Genomic DNA, 21,065 nt, shown 5'->3' with positions numbered 1-21,065 from the left:
AATCATCCTTTTGGAGATGGTTGGTGGTGTCATGTACATGTGAAGTAAAGTTTCGGAATTTTGATTTTGCCCCGGGGGGTCAAATGGGGGTCGAAAAATGACGTTTTTTATGCAAAAAGTCCCGTCTTCCCTGAACTCCTTCTACATTTTACTCAGCAGTATAATCACCTTTTAGGAGATGATCGGTGGTGTCATGTAGATGTGCAGTAAGGTTTCGGAATTTTGATTTTGCCCTGGGGGTCAAATGGGGTTGAAAAATGACGTTTTTTTATGCAAAGAGCCCCATCTACCCTGAACTCCTTTTACATTTTACACAGTAGCCTAATCATCTTTTGGGATATGGTTGGTGGTGTCATGTAGATGTGCAGTAAGGTTTTGGAATGTAGATTTTGCCCCGGGGGGTCAAATAGGTGTCGAAAAATGATGTTTTTATGCAAAAAGCCCTGTCTTCCCTGGACTTCTCTTACATTTTACTCAGCAGCCTAATCATCTTTTGGGAGATGGTTGGTGGTGTCATGTAGATGTGCAGTAAGGTTTCGGAATTTTGATTTTGCCCCAGGGGGTCAAATGGGGGTCAAAAAATTATGTTTTTTTATGCAAAAAGCCCCGTCTTCCCTGAACTCCTTTTAAATTTTACACAGTAGCCTAATCATCTTTTGGGAGATGGTTGGTGGTGTCATGTAGATATGCAGTAAGGTTTTGGAATTTAGATTTTGCCCCGGGGGTCAAATGGGGGTCGAAAAATGATGTTTTTATGCAAATTGCCCTGTCTTCCCTGAATTTCTCTTACATTTTACTCAGCAGCCTAATCATCTTTTCGGATATGGTTTGTTGGCTCATGTAGATGTGCAGTAAGGTTTTGGAATTTTGATTTTGCCCCAGGGGGTCAAATGGGGGTCAAAAATGATGTTTTTATGCAAAAAGCCCCGTCTTCCCTGAACTCCTTTTACATTTTACACAGTAGCCTTATCATCTTTTGGGAGATGGTTGGTGGTGTCATGTAGATGTGCAGTAAGGTTTCGTAATTTTGATTTTTCCCCTGGGGGTCAAATGGGGGTGGAAAAATGATGTTTTTGTGCAAAAAGTCCTGTCTTTCCTGAAGTCCTCCTTAATGTTCCTCCGAAGCCTAATCATCTTATAGGAGAGTTAAATATTTTGAAAATTATGTAAAACATCAACGTCAAGGGGTAAAAAAGCATTGCATGCTGGGAAACACCTTGAATTCTTATGAGTAATTAATGTACATGTCAAATGTGAGAGTCATATCTCATCTCAATCAAAAGTTCAAAGCAAATGCAACATTTTTGAAAAGTAGGTTACGCTTCAAGGTCAAGGTCACAGAGTGAAAGTCATGATTCATTTGGAAAGGTCTTATCACAGGTAATAATATACATGCATTATCATATGAATGCCTTAACTTTTCTCTTTCAAAATGATGAATTTATAACAATTAAATTTTTTTGCAAGTATGTCAAACTTCTAGGTCATATGTAAAAAAAAAAACCATGCCATTCTAACAGGTAAATACTAGTACATAAGTTTAATATGAATGCCTTGTCTCTTCTTAGTCAGTAGATATGACTGTGATGACCAAGGTTAAATTTTTTGAGACAGATGGACAGTCTGACATACGAATGTACATATTTCTATATAAATTGGGTAAAATTGGCCCAGTGGTTCTAGAGAAGTTAAAAATGTAAAAAGTTTTCAGACAAACAGATGGACGACACGTCACGACAGACGTTATATGATAAGGAAACCAGAAAAGCTCAAATGAGTGTTTTGAAAGGGTTACAATATGGTTGCAGTATTTGAGAAGCTGTTTTTTTATGCAGAGATATGCATGACCAACATATTCATGTTTTATATTTTCTTTAGTAATTTGTTTGTGTGTTGTGAATACATCTCTCTCGGGAATTTTTCCCTCATATGGAGACACCACCAAATAATAATGAAGACAAGATGTGTTTGTGAAACACTGATGTCCCTGTATGGAAGTCTATGGCGAAGGCTGAAGTTTCTCAAATATATGTCAAACTCAAAGGTCAAGGTCAAAGGGTTCAAATTGTTGGTATCAGAAGAAAGTCTTGTCACAAGGAATGCACATGTGAAATAAGTAATCCCTAGTACTTCCTGTTCAAAAGTTAATTGCCAAGGTTATACCTGTTGACAGTTCACAATGAATACACATGTTAAGCAGGAAAGCCCTAGCACCTACTGATCAAAATTTAGGCCAAGTTTAAAGTTTGGTATTTTTCTTGTAAAAATGTGCATCCTAGGTCAAGCTATCAGAGGTAAAAATTAATGGTGCCCAAAATGAAAGGTCTTAATTGTCACAAGAAATGAACCTATAAAATGTGGAAGCCATTTTTATAGTCCATCCCACTTAAAACTCATGGGCAAGGTTATAATTTCTGCAGACAACTAGACAGACATAATTTAAACACAAGAAACAAAATATGTATAATTAGTCAAATGGAAAAAAATATACTATTTAATTGGAATCACAAAATAGATTGTTATTTCAGGGACAGGGAGTGGGTAGGGAGATTGGACCCCCCCCCCCCCCTTGGAATTTGTTTTTTTATTTAAAGAAGACTATATATCGAAGCAAATAAAAATGACTTGGACATCCTCCCCCTAACTTAGAAAACATTGACCCACTATCGTTGTTTTTATTTTGTTTATTTGTATTCAGTTTTTTTTTTCTCCTGCTTGTCAGGAAATCCTTGGCTGGAATTTTTTGACTGAGATGTTAACCCCCCTCCCTACTCCCGAAAAAAAATTCTGGATTCGCACCGTATTGGCATTAACTGAATGTCACATCGACAGCGGGAGATAGTTTCACAATATGAAATTCGTCTAGTGTGGCATGCGATGATCTTTGACCCTTTTTGAAATTTAACCTAATCGTTTGGGTTTATTTTACCCCCCACTATATTTAAACTTGTACTTACCGACCTCCACAGGTCTTGTCAACTTCATGAAATATAATCCAATTATAACACAGAATGAATTAATCCAATGCACACCGGACTGCAGCATGTTCTAATGCTATTCCATTCGGCAAACCTTCGTGCCGTCGATTCCGTCACCTTATCAGATGAAGTGGGAATTGGCCGAGGTGTGCCGAATGGAGTTTAATCTAAAAATATGATAATGGGTGACGCAACGTGATGTGATGTAGAATTTACATGTTAACATGTATAGTACAAGAACAAATTTTAAATTAATTCATAACAAACGATGTTTTAGCAAAACTGTTCAATCTAGCCTATTCCAAAAAGTATGTGCTGTGTGATTGTGGTGTCGAGGGGGGGATTAGTAAAATTTAAAAAGGTCCTGTTATGAGCAAAAAATTTATCAAAATCTAATTTACATCATTAATAGAATTCAAACTGGCATATAATGAATTAAGCATGTAAAATAGATATAAGAGGTTCTGAGTTATAGGTCACAGCTGGGAGAATTTCATACTCAATTTGATGAATACATGTAAATTATATAGAATTATTTTTGACTTTTTCCTTGGAAAGCCGCCCAATATGTAGAAGCGTGTATTTAGAGGCAAACACCTTAGTGCGGGTATTACTGTCTCATGACAGCATCTAGTTTTTTTTTTTTTGATAACTTAAATTTAAGAATAAATAGGAGCTTGACTAATAGAATACTTTTGTTTATTTATAGGCTATGCAACACATTCATCGTTGGATGAAAATGTTGCAGTGATACAATTTGGAACAGAATTAAATATCTGCAATATTTTACGAATAACTATGCTTCCTTGATGCGATTACTAGGTTAGAAAATGTCATTTTTTTTAATCTGCTTAGATGTTTTTGACTTTTCGTCATGATAATTCGGTAATAAAACTTCAATGATTTTTAATTACTTTAATTAAATCTGTTGTAATTTATTAAAATTTACAGATGATTTATCATGTTCTGGGCCGTCGCCAATGATAGAAGGCTTCCTATTAGCCATTCCTGCCTTGGAAAATGGACGTATGTCTCCTTTAAAAATTAATATTGATATTGGTAATTGTTTTATCTAAACAATTAAAAAATCAAACTTATTATTCACAAATGCATTTGATTAATCAAGTGCATGAAATATATGCAGATAACGAACAGTTTTCAAGCTCAAAAGTCCATCAACCAATACAAAATAGGAGCAAAGCAAACACGAACCTCAAAAACATCAGAGGTGGGATCAGGTGTCAAGGAGGAGTGAGCATCTCCCGCCGACCAGCCTTTTCCGCTGTGAACCACCTATCACCATCGTGAAAACACTGTTTTAACAAGGAAATTCTGTTTCGTATTTAGAAAAAATCTAACGTCACAATGAAGAACATTGAGATAACGAACAGTTTTCAATATCAAAGTCCATAAAACAATACAAAAATTGGAGCAGAGCAAACACGGACCTCCAAAACACAGAGGTGGGATCATGGAGAAGTGAACAATGATTTCTTTTTATCCTTTTTTATAGAGCGGTCTACCAATATCGGTCCCTTTAAGTGTAGAGCTAGAGTGATACTTATTTCTGACGGCAAAGCTACTTCCTCGACCGACTCAGATTCAGAATATCGGGTTTTTGAAAATGAAGAAGATCAGGTTACAAAACGATATTTTTTTTCTAAACGTAAATTCAATCAAATATTAAATATAATGATATAAAATATCATTTGATATTCATTTCTTCCACACATCTTTTTGATTTTGAATGTTGTTTTTTTTTCAGAATATTCAACTTTTGGATTTAGTAGGCAAGTAGGAATAACAAATCCAATTACGTGCGTACCTGTCGGAAATGATCCAAATATTGTATGTTTATGCTCGGTTTTACAACGCATATCCACAAAACAAACTATTTCTAACTAATAACAAAGATCATATATTAATTGTTTGATTGAAATATGATGATTCAACTTATTTGTATTAGCTCGATTGATATATTAATTATTATAATTGTTAAGAGCTGAGTCGGCAATATTTCATCTATATTTTGGCGATTAAATTAAATGAATATGATCATTTTTTTAAATATACATGTATGGTTTCTCTGGTGGCCCCGAATGAGCATATCATTTTTCGAAAACCAGAGAAACGATCTTTTACGTGGACAAAGGTGTTGTAATCCTTGACACAGGGTATATTAGCTCGAAACAATCTTTATTCATAAAGTGTAAACACTAATATGACATATAAGTCAACACTGTATACTGAACAAATACATAATTCTTATATCATTTATAGTGCCTACTGGGATCTATTGCCTATGCATCTAAAGATGGAAAAATTCTAAGTTATGAAGAAGTCACACAAATTGCAAAATATTCATTAAACATGGTAAAGTAGCCTTAAATCATTCAAATGTTTACTCTGTTTATCTGTTTTTATTTTGCACACGTGGAATTTTGTTTCATTCTATTCCTCACAACATTAATAAGTCGCGTTTTTTTTTTTTTTTTTTTTTTTTTTTTATAGATTTTATTTCCCAGACCTATGCTATAACATAAGAATTCCCTACTCAAATATTTATGGCAGTTGCCAGGGATGGGGCCCTGACTAAACTCCATCTAAATATATTTACAAAAATTAATTCTATATCACCTCGCAGGATGATTATTGATATTGTAAGACAAATAGCGTACATAAGTAATAATAGTTACATTGTTTTTTATAAACAAATAATGTTTATTTTAGAATGTTTTTTATATATCTAAAATATAAATAATTGAAAACATTATTATATTAATTTTACAATCAATATATAAGAGGAGTATATGAATACACATTCCCATTGCTGTCTAAAGGGGAGATCACATACACTCGCTCAGTCCTTTGGTTCCCCTTCAGCAGCACTACTAGGGGGACTGAAACCGCTAGTAGCGGGAGTTATTAAACTTATAAAACTAAATTCTAAATGTATTATTGATATACATAAATGTATTTGCATACAAATACAATTTACAGTAATTTTGTAAACTTATCAATAATATCAACATTAAGTGAATAATTACAACATTTAATTACTTTGCACCAAAATACTGTGGATTTTTTATATGATGTAAAATATTATATTCAGTTTCATCAAGATTTTCTATTCTACAGAACATTTTGTATTTATATATCTTTAATGCAATAAAGGAAATAAAATTATTCAAAAAATATGTTTTCTTATTACATTCTAAGTAAAAACCAATAATAATGTCTTTCCATTGAATTTTAATTTTCAACACAGTGGAAGCTATATCCCAGATATATTTAACATTTCTACATTCAAAAATAAGATGTTGCATGTCTTCTACAACAGAACAGATAGAACACTTATCTGAGGTTTCTTTTTTCCATTTTACCATATATTTTTTACAACAAAGTAAATTGTGTAGTAATTTGTAATTGAAATCTGCAATATTTTTATCTACAGCTACTTTAATCTTTTGCTGATAAATAGATTTCCACATTTCTTGATTAACATTGAATGTTTCTCCAAGTAAACGCTGATGTTTTGGCGGAGAAAATTTCTTACTCAAAAGGACATTATAAAAAAAATGACACTTCTTACTTTCAATCTTACAATAGTTTCCATGAAAATTAAAATACCTTTTGTTCTTTATACAGTATAATTTGTCCAATCCGGCTACCGCCGGTTCCATAAAATTTGGCCGGATTAGACAGAATCCGGAGTGCAGGAAAAATGCAGGAAAATATCAATTTCGAAAATTTTCGTTGTTTATTTACAAGTACATCATATACATATCATAAATAAAATCAAATGATGAAATCAATTACTATTTTGGAGTCTAGAAATTATAAAATAGTCTCACATGACTGACTATATTTTCTTATTTGTTCACGAAGTTTGAAAGTCGGGTGAAATGTTTCCTCAATCAAAATATACAGGCACGCATAATATAGGCCTACTAAGTATCAAGCGGACCGGGTTTCGCTTGTCAAAGACCTCATTCAATGTATTGACAGTAATGCACAATTATTTACGATTTGCTAATTATTATATTGAACTTTTAATTTTATGTAAAAATTTACGTCTTCCCCCACAGTGTCATGGCGCCATTTTGAATGCGTTCGATTTTCGATCCCGATTTATATTTTGATTTGTAAATCGCGTACATATATTTTTGTGTTTATGTTATTATGTGGTAAAAGGAGTTAAAACAAAGTTAATTTTTTTTTAATTGTAATTTAATCATATAATATATTTTTCAAGTGGACTGTGTCACCGCCGCATTTCACCGAGTTCGTCTCATGGCACTAATAATCATGCTAATGTAAACACAGATTATCACATTCCCCACGAAAGGTGTTAATTGCTTTGAAGTAACTCAGGTGTGGCCGGATTGGAGGGAATAATTACCGTTAATTATGAGCAGTAGGGACCAGTATGGCCGTTCGGAATACAGAATAGACAGTATCCGGACTACACAGAATTTTTTACAATGAATTTGTTAAAGAAGTGCATGGGACTAAAATTTACGGACGGAATGGACAAAAGTCCGGAGTACTCAGAGTCCGGATTAGACAAATTTTACTGTATTAATAAATTTAAGTTGTTGATATCCATTTTTTTCTCTAATATATTTAAAAACAGAGTAAATTATTTTATATTCACACAATATATTTGACTTTTTTTGAATTTCTTCTCCTATATTTCCGATAGTTTTAAAACCAGCATCTGAGAACAGGTCTTTTACATATTTTATATTTTTAACCCAGTGTTTAAAGAATATCGGTTTCCCCTTAAATAAAAAGAGTCTATTATTCCATATTGGTTCTTGTAGAATTTCGTTTATATTCATCCTTTTTAAGTCAGGAAGTTTTTTACATTGATTAAAATAAATAAAAATTTCTTTATAAAACAATGGTAATCTTTTAAATGGGTCAAAGTCGTTTATACCACTGCTGTTGGTTTTTAATATATATTCAAAATTTACATTATATGTCTCTAATAAATTCTCAAGGTGAGAGTGTAAAGAGTTGTGATCAGCATTATTTATAAGGCGTGGTATCCAAGCAGCTTTTAATGCTTGAAACTTAGTAAGTACGTCAGTAGTATAAGGGGTCCCGCTAGCGCGGAAGATTCTGATTGGCTGAGAGAAAATCACATGATTTGATTGGTTGAGGGGAAAGGGGGGTCAACTGAGTGCAGTCCTAACCCTAACTAACCCTAGCCCCCTAACCCTAACCCTAGCCCCTTAACCCTAACTAACCCTAACCCTAACCCCCTAACCCTAACCCTAACTAACCCTATCCCCTAACCCCCCTAACCCTAACCCCTAACCCTAACTAACCCTAGCCCTAACTAACCCTAACCCCCTAACTAACCCTAACCTATTCCCTTAAATACGGGGTGTGTTTACATTGGTACGTTGGTACTACGTTTTTTGTTTATGCTGACTATACAGGTAAATGCGCCGTGTGCAAAACATTGCAAGAATGTGATTATGACGTCACGCTTCACAGTCTAGACAGTCCTATAACCGGTTCGAACTGGTTTTACTGAAAACAAAAACACACACAAGACAGATTAGAACACAGATTTTATTCACAATGAAAAATACAAAAATGATTTTAATTTCCACTGTATCTGCCAAATTTTCGGGGGCAATCTGGGGCCCAATGTCCTAACTTTTTGCAGATATAGCATGGATCCATCTGTTTCTTACTCTCTCCTGATCCGCCCTGGGTCCCTTCTTCTTTTTCCTGGTCAGTCCTTCCTCCTTTCATTTTACTGATGTAAATTATCAGATGATTCAGCTGGTTTCGAACATCACTCACCTTGTTGTTCATATCATTCATCTTGTTCTCCAGATCAGACAGCATTCCGTCCAGAGTGGTGTTTAAGTGGTTTTCAACATCACTCAACTTGTTATTCATCTTGTTCTCAAAAGCGGACAGCATGTTTTCAATTCCATCCAAAGTGGTGTTTAAGATGCTCATATCTTCTTCTTTATTCATGTCCTCAGGAAAATTAACCATGTCCAAATTCAAATCCAATTCCACTGCATCCTTTATTATCTCTGTCATGGGAGCTCCTACATATCCTTCAGGTGTCACATAATACTGGGAATTTTCTGAAGTATTCATCCTTGCTTTCTTTTTTTCACCTGTGTCCAGTTCGAAGTGCTCACGCAGAATGATCATCAAATTTTACAGTTTTTTAGTTTATATACCTGCTATGAGCCGTGTGCACCTTTTTACCTGGGCTTTATATACCTGTTCCATCATCTATAAAGGAGCCGTGTGCAAAAAACTGAGGGTCGTGTGCAAAAGAAATATACGTTTTACCTGTGTTTTCTTATATACCTGTTTGCACCCTCTATAAAGTGCCGTGTGCAAAAAGTACGATAAACTTACCTATGCATTGTGACGTCATCCACTGTATAAATACAATGTGATTATGACGTCACACTTTTTCATTTACAGTCTAGACAGCCTATAGTCTAGCCAGCCTAACCAGTTTGAACTGAATTTTTTTACTGAAAGACAATAACAAATAACACACAATACAAAAAACATGTGTGTGTTATGTCTGTCAAGTTATAACACCAGGTCACTTTTTAAAAAAACTTAGAATTTCTTTTTAAATTTTTTAAACTTTTTTTTAAAATTAACTTTAAATTTTTTATCTTTTAACTTTTTTAAAATAACTTTAAATTTTTTTTTTTCTTATAAATTTTTTTTTTTGGTAAACTCCCCTTATAGTTTTTAAGAAATAAAATTTAAAAAAAATCATGTAATACCAGAATCAGAATCAGTTTATTCGCTCAAACCATACAGCATGGTACATGAGGAACATAAAGTATATACAATGTCTATAATGTCGTCAGAGGTACATTAGTATAAATATACACACATATAAATAATTAATATAAATATATATACGTAAATAAATGTTTTACAACTGCATGTAGAGAGGATGTACATATAGTACATGTAATAATAAAGTATATGCAAAAAGAAAATACCAGGAGGACAGCTAAGAAGGACAGACAGTCTCAAATATTTTTGAAATAAATGTACATAGTTTTTGTAAAGATTGTATATTTGAATTGGCCATGAGTTCATAAAACTTAACAACATTTGGTCTGGTGCAGTAACTTTTGTGTAAAAATTTTTTTCTTATCTCTGAAAAAGCTGTACACTCTAAAATGTAGTGGTATTCATCGCCTATCTTTCCATTGTTACAAACTAAACATACTCTATCATTTAATGGGGTGCCACACCACCTCCCTGTTTCGACAGGTAGATGATGATTTGAGGTACGCATTTTCATCAATAGCTTTCTTTGTTTTGGGCGTAAATTTTTAATGTAGCTTTCAAATCCGAAATTGGTTTTAAAAATTCTGTAAATCTGGCCTTTGGAAGAACTATTTATGTCATTTGACCATTTTTGAATGAACTGGTCTTTTAAATTCTGATTTATAATAGCACTTAGCCATTTAGCATTGACAACACCTTGCTCATTCCATATAAATGAAAGTCCACAATTATTTAGAATTTTTTGAATACATTCAATCCATTGACATTTAATACCATCGTTACTTAATTGGTTATACATATACTTGTACACAATATTGACAATTTTATCTTCTGCACATGTAAACATCTTTGACCAGTAAGTAATCATTCTCGTAAAAACATTGATGTACAAAGGGAATCTTCCAGTTTCTCCGTAAATCATGTAATTTGGTGTAGAACTTTTCAAATTAAATATAGTTTTTAAGAATTTTAAATGAACACGTTCAATTATTTCCATATTTTCATAGCCCCATATCTCACATCCGTAGAGTAAGATGGGTGTGACTACTTTATCAAACAAGTCAAGCTGACATTCGATCGGTAAATTAAATTGTCTAATTTTTCTTATCACCCCGTACATTGCTTTCTGTGCTTGCTCACAAAGATGTTTCTTCGCTTTACAGTATGAACCTGTTCTTGATAATACAATTCCTAGATATTTAAATTCTTTTACATTTTCAATATTTTGGGTATTGTAATAAAATTTCCTCTTTAACATTGCCCCTTTGGAGAAAACCATGACTTTTGTCTTATCAACGTTCACATTAAGTTTCCATTGAGTACAATAAGTATAGAATTCATTCAATGCCTTTTGTAAATCATCAGCAGATTCTGCCAAAATAACAGTGTCATCAGCATAAAATAAAATCAAAAGTTTTAAATGTAGTAATAATTCATCTTCAATTTCTTTACTAATAGTTTGTAATCCGACTATGTCCTTTTCTACCAAAAATTCTTCAAGATCGTTTATGTACAAAGAAAATAAAAAAGGTGACAGATTTTCGCCTTGTCTTACCCCGACATTACATTCAAAAAATCCCGAGGACATTCCATTTTGTTTCACTAAAGACTTAATTCCCATGTACATATTCCTTATATAATTGAAACATTTACCGTTAATACCATTTCTGAATAGCTTATTCCACAAACCGTTTCTCCATACAGTATCAAATGCCTGTTTAAAATCAATAAATGCACAAAAAAGTTTCTTTTTTCTTTTCATAAGGATATCAGATAGAAATTGCAAAGTTAAAATATGGTCTAATGTTGAGTAATTTTTCCTAAAACCTGCTTGATTATTATTTAGAAGGTTAACCTCGTTTGCATACATTTCTAGTCTATTCGCCAATATGCGGGTAAAAAGTTTGCCTAGGCAGCTTAGCAGAGATATAGGACGATAATTTTCAGGCTGGGTTGGGTCGCCCTTATTCTTATATATCGGTCTAACAATACCAATTAACCATTCATCTGGAACGAAACCACTATCAAAAATTATATTAAAAAACTTCTTATACAATGGTAAAAACGTTGACAATGTTGTAGAAATATGTTCATTTAGAATGTTATCATACCCTGCGGCTTTACCATTCTTAAGTTTCTGAACAGCCGTTATTATTTCTTCTTCGACAATTTCACAATTGATAATACTGTCTACATGGTCTGAGTTATCATTTGTATCATCTAATCTAAAGTCGTAATTTTCGTCATCGTTAGCATCATTAGTATTGCCTTCATTCATTTCTTTTAAAAATAGAAACATATCTTGGATTTCAACAGCGCATTTTTTATCTTGACTTGATGCATTTAAAATTCTCCAATAATCTTTCGGGTTTGTTGAACGTAAATGGGCAAGTTTTTGAGTTAATTTATTTCTGTAACCTTTCAAGCAGTTATCCATTGTTTTCTTGTATTGTTTGCTAGTTGATTTAAGGTCGCCTTTGTTTTCAATTGTTTTATTTCTATTGTAAATTCGCTTTGCTAAATGGAATTTTCTCCTTGCTGTTTTACATTCCTGGTTAAACCAGGGTTTGTTACACTTTTTATTATCCATTGAGGGGTTTTCTATATTTTTTTTCATACCAAACGTTTCTTTTGCTGAATTAACAAAAACTTCACAAATGTTTTTCGCTATTTTGGTAACATCATCCCTGCAAATACTTTCAATATTAATAGATAGTCTATCTAGATCATTTTCTATGGCTAATACAGAACTCACTTCAATATTGCTACGAAAATCGTCTGCTTTGTCCGCACACCATAATTTTACACTTGGTTGATTTTTACCTGTTCTACAACTTTTGACCTCTTTGTTACAATTAGTGAACGAAAAAGTTATTGGATTATGTACATCTGAAAAAAGGTTACAAAAATCAATAATTTCAAAATTTTCCACAATTTCAAAAATATTTGCACTGGCTACAACATAATCAACAGTGCTGCTATTCTTACATGTGGCACTACCTGTATTTTTATCTCTGCCAACCCGGCTATTCACAATATACAAGTCATTATTTTTACAAAAGTCAACAAATTTATGTCCATAATTATTTACAGTACAGTCTTGTACAACTCTTTCTAAAGGAATCTGGTGGTCATTAAATATCGAACATCTAAGAGCAATCTCTGAATGAATCGGGCTATGAGTTACCTGTGTCAAAAATTCGTCAGAAGTACAATAGTCGTGTAATTTACCAATTCTGGCATTGAAATCTCCAAATAAGCATACATATTTACAGTTATTTGCCATGTTTAAAATTTCTTGCTCTATTTCTAAAAAACAGTCGGGAGAGGAATATTTACTCCCTTCTGGTGGAATGTACACAACTCCACATAAGATATCTTCACAAGTATTAAGTAGAAATTTACTAAGTTTGAACCAAAAAATGAATTTACAATCTGTTTTCAAAATATTTACATGTTTTATAATATCGTCTCGTACTGCTATAACTAACCCACCAGATCTTCTATTTGATAATTTGTGTCTATTTTTCATGAAAACTGTGTAGCCGGTTATGTGTATATTATCCGAATCATCGGTTTTAGTCTCTGAAAGACCGATTATATCATGCTTAGAGATGAAATCGTAAAACTCTGGATAATTAAGTCGTTGTTTAAGTCCACATACATTTAAGGATAGAATATTCAGGGATTTGTCCCTGTCAGTTTGTTCTCCCGCGATTTCCTATGCCTGCTCAGGTGTTGATCCCTGTCGCTGTCGTTTTAGTGCCTGGCGGTCGGTATTTTGCGGCGTGCTCTGTTGATCCATCGGTTGATAACTCGAGGTCGAATTCCAGGTAGGTAACGATTGTACAGGTGCGCTGGGCGCGGATCCAGCTGATGGTATGTATTCTTTACCGTCGATGTACAGCGTGTCTTTCACAAGCTTGGCGCGCTTATGATCTTTCAATGCTTGCCGAAGAACCGGATAGAGTTTTCTTCTTCTTTCCTCACATCAGTGTTATGTTATTGTATGACTTCATCTTTTATACAGTCGGGTTCGGGGTTTCGGGCGGCCATAGCGAATTTCAGCAAAGATTTTACCCCAGTGAAAAAGGCTTGTAATCCACAGTGTAGGTCGTTTAAAGTTGTTTCACATTGTTTATGATTGTGATTATGTTATCGCTCACCTATATGTTTAATGTCAGCTATGCTAAATAACCCATTTCTGTGTAATTTGAGAGAATGTTTTGACATGTGGTGAAAGTATGGCGTGCTATTCATGTTATCATTTAAAAAGTCGATCCTAAATAAATCTGTCTTAAAAAATACATTTTACGAATGACATTTAATATGATTGATTAGAGTATAGGTATTCATATATAAGAGATATTATTTTGCATTACATTTAAACATGTTTTTCTGTCCTGTTTGTCTGTCAATTGTTGCTTTACTTCCTTTGTAAAATGAGGTTGAATTGAGTATCACTGAATATTGTATGCTTTTTTTCAGGATCAGCTAAGATGTTGTTTCACTGGATTATTTAATTGGGCATATAATTGGATAATTCTGGTAAGTTTGTCTTTGTTTTGTTTACATTTCCTATGATGGACATATCTTTGCATTTAATCATGATTATGTAAAGTTCTGTTTTGAATGTAAATGTACTGTATTTATCCTCATTTCATGTGATTTACAGTTGTTTAGCCTGCATGTAACTCAGAGTACATTTAATAATTCTATGATGGGTCATTCCATGATATTGAATTTAAATCAGAAAAATGTTCTCTAAATTTTTGGTAAAATACATGGTATCTTTTACATTTCTATCCCTTTTGTCTGTAAATTATTACTTTACTTACATTGTAAAATGAGGTTAATTGTGTATCACTGAATTGTATGATTTTTTTTTTCAGGATCAGCTGAGATGTTATTTCACTGGATTATTTAATGCATAGGCTAATTGGGCATATAGTTGAATATCTCTGGTAAGTTTGTCTTGTTTTTTTTAATTGTTTATACATTCCCTATGAAGGTCATCTTTGCATTTAAGCATGATTATATGGTTAATTTAATTACTGTGTAATACTTATGTGATCTGTTGTCTCTAACTTACTTTCATATAAGCACACCCTTATTTAACCTAAAATATATTAACACATGATTAAGGGATCTTCAGAATATTAATAAGTCCTTTTGTATAAATTATATGATTTAATTTCATAATTCATTATGTATGTTACCCATGGCCATGGAATTCAGACTTACTAAATGGTGATCAAAGAGATATTAATTAGGAATCTAATAAGAGAAAAGGAGGAATTTACAAAAGATTAATCCTAAGTCATTTACTTTTTGTTTTGATTCTAAATATGTGGGATATATGGCATACATATATTTTCATTTTCACTTTTGTTTCTTAGTAATGAGCTTTTCAAAAAATGAAGGACTACATGTTGTACTGTGATGATGCTAAAAAAAAAGATGTATTTTTCTGTATGCAGTACTGACAGATATTAAACAAAATTGAATCTGCTGTTAATAAAAAATCTTTTAGTGTCTAAATAATTAATTTGATAATCATTTTATTTGTGATATCAATACAGTAATTGTGCTTTTTTTTATTATCTAAAGATAACATGATGAACTTTTCTCATCTGGAGTTAATGTTAAAAACAATTTGTTTTGAGATTAAAAACAAACATTTTCATGAACTTTTTTGGCATTGTACATGTTGTATTTAAACATGCATTGTTTCATGCAGTACTCTGTCATATTAACAAAATGGTTTTATTTCTGCAGTCCTCAACATGGAAGAATTGGTTTGTTCTTAACCATCTATAATCCATTCTCTATGAAGTTCAGACTGTCTGCTGTTCCTTTGGAAATACACAGTTAGTCAACAAACATAGAAACACACAAACTTGAAGGTAAAGTTTCAATGAGATACAATTGTAATTTTTATTTATTTATTTTACATATGCATGTTTATAATTTTGAATTGATATGTAAATGATATATTTAAATAAAAAGGGCTTGGTGGTCATGGTCATTTTTTAGACTATATTGATCTCCTATAGAAGAAGAAGAAGAGCTCCATTTCAATATATATACAAAAATGCATGATCAAATGTTGAAACTAAAATGTATGAAAGTTTTCTTTGCCAAATGATAGTTAACAGCTGAAGATAGCATATCTAAAGAATAAGTTAAATATGGCTAATTTGTAAACCCCCCCCCCCAGTTCCTTAATATCATAGTTGGTAAAGATAGCAAGTTTTGACTCCAATTGCTGATGAATTTTAAATTTTTCATTTAATATTAACATTATATCACAGGGAAAGAATACTATAATGTAGCACATCAGGATGACCAGAAAAGAAATCTTAATGACCCTCTTGATTATGCAGGGCTCTCGATTCTCTATAATTGGGGCCGATATTCGGCCCCGTTCCCAACGTGAAAAAGGCATCTTTTTTCCCAAATTTTAATGTAAAAATTCCCAATGAATGATTGCTTAAATTTATTACTTAAAAAATAAAATAAAACATATCTGAGTGACAGTCGTAAAAGCACTGTAGAAATATGAGGGAAACACTTCCGTGTTGTAAACTGGTAGTTTGTATATATGCTGGAACCAGTTTAGTATGAACGCGAAAGTCGACTGTAAATTACGAATTCTTTTAGGAACGATTTGTTTACTCACAAACATGTCGCATAATGCGAAGTACTACAGAAAAAAGATTTCAACTAAGACAACTGACAAATGTAAGAAAATAGACACTTTGTTTAAACAACAGGCTGCCGCTCAACAATTAACAGAATCTCATTCTGAGTTAGTGGTTACTGACACCCAGCCAACCGAACAGGAAACGACGAAGCAAAATGAAAGCGAGGAAATTCAGACTGACAGTGTGCCGAGTGAGGAGTTTGAGGTAAATCAGATTGAAGCAAATCCCGAGAGCTTGGCGAAAAGTGACACAGATACAGATGACTACGAACCACCCAAGAAATTAAAAATTCAAGATAGCAGAAAGAAGTCCGCTATTTCTCATGAATTGGCATTTCCGTGGCTGTACCACAGTGCAGCAAAGGAAGCTTACTTTTGTAAGTACTGTGAATTTCGGTATGGTGACTGTAAAAGTGACTCAACTGCAACTAGTCCATTTGCAACAGGTGGAGTTAAGAGCCTGGGAACACACCCAACACGAAAATTAGAGAAGCATCATAAATCAGAAGCCCACCAGCAAGCAGAGACTATTTACCTGGGCACTGGTAAGTCTGATCAAAGTCCATCAATTTTGCAATTACTTCAACAACAAAATGATGCCTTAAAAGAACAAGACAAAAAGAGAAATCTAGAATATCTTGAAACTCTCTTTAAGACTACCATATTTATGCTAAGTAAAAGGTGGGCGATAACTGACAACTTGAAAGACATGATCAAGTTTTTGGGAGACGAGCTTAAGTACAAACCTGTAGCAGATTACTTTGACTACCACCCAACCATCACTTATACTTCACCATCATCTGTTCAAGATATTGTTTCTTCCCTTTCCTTCTCCATTGAGAGTGAGATTCTGGAGGCTATAAGAAAAGCTGAGTGGTATTCCCTGCTAGCTGATGAATCAGCCGATGATGCAAACAGGGAGCAGTTTGCCGTCATAATCCGTTTTGTTGATGGTGGAAAAATTCGGGAAGTATTTCTGGGACTGCTTAAACTTCAGTGCACTGATGCAGAAAGTCTGACATCCAGCCTGGAATCCATTTTGATTGCCAAAGGACTCGACGTCAGTAAAGCCATCTTTGTTGGTTTCGATGGCTGCAATATCATGAGTGGAGTAAACACTGGTAAATATTAATTACTTTTTAATTTATTTTCTTAGACTAGTGAAAAGTACTTTAATATAATGTAAGCTTTTTCATAGTTAATTACTGAGTTATTTCATTTTCTTCTTTGTGTTCTGACAGATAGACAGTGAATAGTTGAGTATATTATAATATTTGGAAACTTTTATTTAAGGTGTTCAGCGACGCTTTCGTCATCTGGTTCCTCATCAAGTGTATATTAATTGCAGAAACCATAAACTTGTTCTCTGTGTTAAACATCTTATAAAGGAGTTCCCAGTCCTCGAAGAGCTTGACTCGCTACTACTTGGAATATGGAAATTATTCCACTATTCTCCAAAGCGGTATGCCGTCTTTGAAGAAATACAAGAAACATATCATCAGAAAAAACTCAAGTTTATAAGGGCTGCAGCTACCAGGTGGCTAAGTCATGGGCGTGCATGTGTCCGGCTTCTAGATAGGTTTTCTTCAATTTTGGACTCTCTGGACGCAATATACGACGCCAAAAAAGAACCAGAGATTCTAGGTTATAGAAACATGCTCACAGATAAGAAGACCATTGCTGCTGCAACAGTCCTTTGTGATGCACTTAAGCCAGTTGTCATCTTCAGTGACTATTTACAAGGAGATGTTCATTTCAGCAGAGTGAATATGAAAGTCAAGGTAGTATACTATATAATGTATAATTCAAATTGAAAAAAAAATTATATTTAATTTATTAATACTCTGCCTCAGATGATTTAATTTTATTACAAAATTGATAATATTATACAATTTTACAAAAATCATAATGTTTTTTCTTAGGAACTCACTGATGAACTGCACCATTTAACAGAGAGATATAGAGTGTGTGCTGAAGGCAATGATGCAGATCCTGATGTTGACTTACACTTCTCCAGACTCCCAACATACTGGGCCGAAATTGATGATAGGACAGAGTTAGCAAGAAGAATTCGGTAAATTATTTAATATTTTCCAATGAATATTTATATTGGACATTGTACATTTATATCAATTGTCTTCTGTTAATTAAATATTTAAATAGTATGATTATAATAAAATTTAAATTACTATTTAGGCAAGGGGTGAAATGTATATACAATGACCCAGGTTGTAGCTGAACTGGCAGTCCCCCTCATCCATGCTCTCATACATGAGATTGAGGACGGATTTCATTGTTCGCCAGTCCTGGCTGGATTTAGGGTATTTGAACTAAAAGAGGTTCCAAATACTGTTGCCGAATTAACAACGTTTGGAGAGGTAGGTTCAAAAATCAATTAAAACATTATTAAAAAAGAATTGAATTAAACATTATTTCATTATTCAGTACTGTGAATTGTCCCAGTCAGTGGTATTTAAATATTTTCCAAAGATTTAAATTCATCATTAATTTTAAAAAAAATATAATCAAGGTAGTATCTTAACATTGTGCAGGAGGAAATGAGACGTTTAGCATCACATTATGGCAACACACTTGAAGATGTATTCAAGGGACATAGGACTGTCTCCCAGCCTGTCTTTTCTGAGGAAACATTCAAGCAACAGTTTGCTGGGTTTAAACACCAGATGTTTTTAATGAGGTATCCTTATGTTTGTTTTATGGAGTTTGTTGTTAAATTAATCCAGTTTGTTTTATTCTTACTTACCAACTTCTTGTTATATTTTCATGTTGATGTTAGTTTTGTATTTTTTATTTAGAAATAAAATTGTTTCAATGTTATCTTTTTATGAATTGATATTGTTTATTTTAATTTTGAATTTCAGTGCTAATGAACTAGATCTCAGAATGAGATTATCATATAAATCAGTCTAAAGTACCAGGACAGTAAGTGTTTTACAATTATTTGTAAAAGTTTGCACTGAAATGGCAGCTCTTCTGGATTCAATATTCAGGTCAGATTTTAAATATGCAGCTGCATGTTTGTTTACTAATTTTTGTTTAAAATAATATTAGTAAATTAATAGTCTATTATATCAACTTACTAAGATGATTTTAATTTAGTAGGAACCCTTTAATGTTACACACTGACTTAGGGAAACACTAACAACAGTGAATTATTTATAATTATAATATTTTAATAAAATAAAACTTAGAGTAATAGTTCAAACCAAATAGCAATATATATTATTATATTTACTAAAGTTACATATTTTAATTGAATTTATTGAAATTCATGAAAAGTAGTGTACTACAGTTGAAAGAGGCAGAGATTTAAAGCTCAAATTTTATTTAATTCAAGTTTTAAAAATCAAATGTTTAGTCAAATTAATTGTTGTAGTCTTTAAATTAACTCTTTCATTTTTTTTTGTTCAGACAAAGAGCTTCTGAGGAAGAGTTAGCAGACCCACAATTTTTACTTAAACAGTTCCAGGATGATGTTTTGTGCCTCTTATCCTGCCATGTACCACCTGGTTTTGTTGTCTTGCCTAATTCCAAGTTCCACAGCATGTGTGGAAAGGCTGTTTTCTCTTATGAACACGATTTGCACACCCCTCAGGAGCTGTCTTAAACAACAGAGTCTGGACAACATTATAAGAATTGTGTCAGAGTCCAGTGATTTTGAAAGGCAGCTGACCAGAGCCTAGGAGCATTTTGCAGTGATTGAAAGACAAACAATTAAAGTTCTAAATGAATAAAATGATTTGTTTTCAGATTATTCTGTGTTTATTTGATTTTTCTTGTTTTTAGAATTAAATTATGACTGGTAAAAATTTCCCAATTTTTATAAAAACTTCGCTTTTTTTCCCAATTCCATTGGCCCCGGCCCCAGTACCAAAAATGGGTGTGAGAGCCCTGTTATGTATAAAGATTGTAACCTTATAACTGATGTAAGATGATCTGATTGTGTGGAAATAAAATTTCCTGGTGTTTCTACTACCCAAGATCTTTTTATGAGTGTATGGGACTGCTGTAAACCTTCTGTTAAAGCACACATTGGAGCATGACACTTACTTCAATATCATTTCTATGAGTTTGTGTTCTTTCTTTTTAATAATTTAGTAATGAATTCAAGTGTTATATCTCCTTTAATCTCATTAATATGTATGCTTCCAAAATCATTATAGATCTGTCTGTATAGTTTCTTCAGCTCTTTGAACACAAATACCCTGATTCAAACTTTTGAGGTGAACATCATAGAGACATCATAAATGATTATCAGAGTGTGTATCACAATCTTGACCATAAGGTCGATTTAAATGGTCAAAGGCACAACAAATGAAAGTGAAAACTTTTTTTTAAATCAGAATACATAATTTTGTAATAAACAAACACTGGAAAGTTACTCTCATAATGAGCCTTAATGTCTTCCAAGAGTTCAGTTTGGACTTCCTCCATTAATCATATCCTGTAATCCTTGTATCTCCAATGGTTTTGTGGGCTAAAAATCATGTGTCTTTAACAATCTTTTTTTTTCTGACAACTGTTTTCTCTTATCATCTATAAACTTGACTTCT

At 32.9% G+C, this 21,065-nt stretch overlaps 1 long non-coding RNA gene across 1 annotated transcript; it reads left to right on the top strand.

Annotated features, from left to right (window-relative positions):
- Positions 1 to 13,827: 13,827 nt before the first annotated feature.
- On the top strand, positions 13,828 to 14,767 carry LOC134257813 (uncharacterized). The gene is made up of 3 exons (XR_009990006.1): positions 13,828 to 13,894; positions 14,274 to 14,333; positions 14,678 to 14,767. It is a non-coding gene; the product is annotated as an uncharacterized LOC134257813 (long non-coding RNA).
- Positions 14,768 to 21,065: the final 6,298 nt, after the last annotated feature.

Source organism: Saccostrea cucullata, unplaced genomic scaffold, assembly GCF_032062105.1.
Source record: "Saccostrea cucullata isolate Sc308-1 unplaced genomic scaffold, CSIRO_AGI_Scuc_v1 ctg6611, whole genome shotgun sequence".
Classification (NCBI taxonomy): Eukaryota; Metazoa; Mollusca; class Bivalvia; order Ostreida; family Ostreidae; genus Saccostrea; species Saccostrea cuccullata.
The sequence above is the reverse complement of the archived record's forward strand: the minus strand, read 5'-3'. Positions and strand labels throughout refer to the sequence as shown.